The sequence below is a fragment of the Amphimedon queenslandica genome, unplaced genomic scaffold, assembly GCF_000090795.2.
Source record: "Amphimedon queenslandica unplaced genomic scaffold, v1.1 AMPQUscaffold_12895, whole genome shotgun sequence".
Lineage (NCBI taxonomy): Eukaryota > Metazoa > Porifera > Demospongiae > Haplosclerida > Niphatidae > Amphimedon > Amphimedon queenslandica.
Window position 1 is genome coordinate 8,894 of NW_003546869.1, and position 2,799 is coordinate 11,692.

Below are 2,799 nucleotides of genomic sequence, written 5' to 3' on the forward strand. Positions count from 1 at the left end.
GCAAATATGAAGGACTTGGCTTTGTTATGCTAGGTAGAAATTTTTCTGTTGTAGAATTTTTTATAAACCTTTGTTTATAAAATGCATTATTAGTATAAATTCTTGTATTTCTTCTTGTTTTTACTGCATCAACAGTAGCCTTTCTGAGTAGATACTGAAGTAAATTTTGATACATTATTTTACAAAGTTAGTAGACATTTTTACAATCATTTTTCTCAAAATAATATTGCGTGTTGCATGTAGTATAGTATGACTTATTAAAGAACTACTTTACGGTTGGTAAATTTCGAGGGGTATTAATTTTCGTTAATTCCGTGGTTTATTTTTATCCACAAAAATTTTAACCCCTACACACCCACACATAAAAGCTAATTATCGGGCCATGCAGAGCTCTAACTACTATTTTCAAGCCAGTAGAGGAGCCAGAGTTTTTGTCTGTTACTCCATATTCCACCATAAGCCATGTGTTGGAAGCTAGTCCAGCAGATCCAAGTGAAAAGAAGTTTGCTTACTACCACCCACGAATATTTGTACCCACCAATATTAGGTTCTAAGGACATTTTGGAGAAAACACGAAATTTTGGACCCTCGAATATTACCAACCGTACGGTATATGTAAAGTGTGGATACTGTAGTTCACTGACTTTATTTAATTTAAGTAATACCCATGCATGTACAGTGTTTGTATACCGTGTAGGGTGTGGTAACCCACCATTCCCATGTGCACCATATTGGATATAATAGATACTGTTTGTATAATTGTCAAAACATTTGTGATTTTCTGTTACATGCAATATTACATTTTCTGGTTCATGGACACAAAATGTAAATCAGCTTATGTTATGTAGAAATGTATGTTATGTAGAAATGATCAGCTAATTCCACTAGATTTTTAAAGAATTTTCAAAGCTGAATACCCATTACTATGGCAGGAAACCAAGGCTTCAATGTCTTTTTGTTGGCCTTTCTGAATTTTTTGTAATTTTGCTTTTGAAATAATTTTTCAAATTTTGTTAATTTGTCCATTTTGATTATATCTTTGTAAATTTCTTTCTCATTTTTGTGGTTTCTTAATAAATTTTGTCTTTGCTAATTTTAGTGAGTTCCTTTACTAAATTTCATGTGCATAAGTACTATGATTTTATTATGGCTTTTTTCAGCTTTTGTAATATTTTTATATATTTATTCCAAGTTTGTGAAATTCTTTCGTATATGTGACCATAATTGACAAAAGGTACCTTATGGCGGGTAGTGAAATTTGTCTTTCTAGCCTAAGAAATCCAACTTCCTGAGCCCCATTTATCATAAAATTACTCCACAGGATGCAAAAAGTTACCATGAAACTTTTAGAAACAATGATTGTCTAACAAAGCACTCACAGGTTGATATTTGGCATTATTAAGATCAATTTTAAAATCCGCTATAAGGGCCCTTTTGTCAATTATGGTCACATATTTTAATTTTATGAATTACACATCCACTTTTTTGAAAACTTTATAAATTTTTTAGTTACATGTATTCTGTATTTTCTTGATTTTTCATTTTTTTCACAACTTTTGTGGATTTTTAAAGAGATTTTAAACTTTTCTTAATGTTTCACGTACAATGTATGTATAACTCTTTTCTAACTTGGTTGATTTATGAAGTTCTTTACAATTGTTTTCAGACACTTTTAATTTTTTCCTTGTAATTTTTTGAGATATTTTTGAAATTTCTTCATTTTTATTTGTATTTTATTTATTTGACACATAAACTTGAAAATTTTTATGTGCATTTTCGTAAAGTTTGCATTTTAGATTTTTTTTTGTGATATTGTATGAATTGTCTGGTATCAACTTTAATGTATTTTTGTTGGCCTTTCTCAATTTTTTGAAATTTTGCTTTTTTAATAATTTTTTGACACTGTGTTTCATTTTTTGTTCCTAGTGGGAATTGTACTTTCATTTTTATCTGCGGTACACTGTATTAGTAATTAAATTTTAGACAGTTTTAGCATTAGTTTTTTGGTAGAATAGTTTTATTTTGTGTTGGAAAAGTTGTTATCCACTGAAACTGTGACTGTACACAGTTTACTTAAACCATGCAAATATTCTTAGTTTACTGTACATTTATTAGTTTAGTAAGCTACATGTAGGTAAAAATTTTTAGGTTTAGTTAATCAAAAGTAAAATACTTATTTGTTACTAAAAACAAGCACTGAAATGGAAAAGACATCAAGAAAGTTCTTACTTATTATATAGGCGGTAGCCTATATGTAGGATTGAGGTTGATTTTTCAAGATGGCGGCCGTTTTTATAATTTTCAAACACTTATAACTCTTTTATCTTACGTTGTGCAGCCTCATAAATGGCTTAGATGAGCTCTCCTTCAGTGAGCGATTCACCTGGTATCTTTAAAGTGAACTGTAATGCAGCGGGAGCATTTCTGGAGAACAGGCCCAAATTCAAATTTCTACAAAATTCTTCAGACTTTTTTTTCTTCTTTCATCTTCTTCTATGCACCGGATAATCTTTTAATCCAGTGAACCGCTCAAGTTGGCTTTTACATCATTCTTTTGTGCTTAGGTCAAGGACCACAAAGGTAGTTTCAAAAAGAAGCAAAGACAGGGAGCAAAATGGAAGACAAAATCCAGCTGCAGACACCGCGTGGGTTTGTGGTTTGACGCCATTTTAATTTATGCGCACGTGATCAGTATGAATATAATTAACCTAACCACACAATCATAACAGTATGTAATTTATCACATTAAAAAAAAAGAATGGAAACAAGTAAATAAAAAAAAACATTAAAAAATGGGAA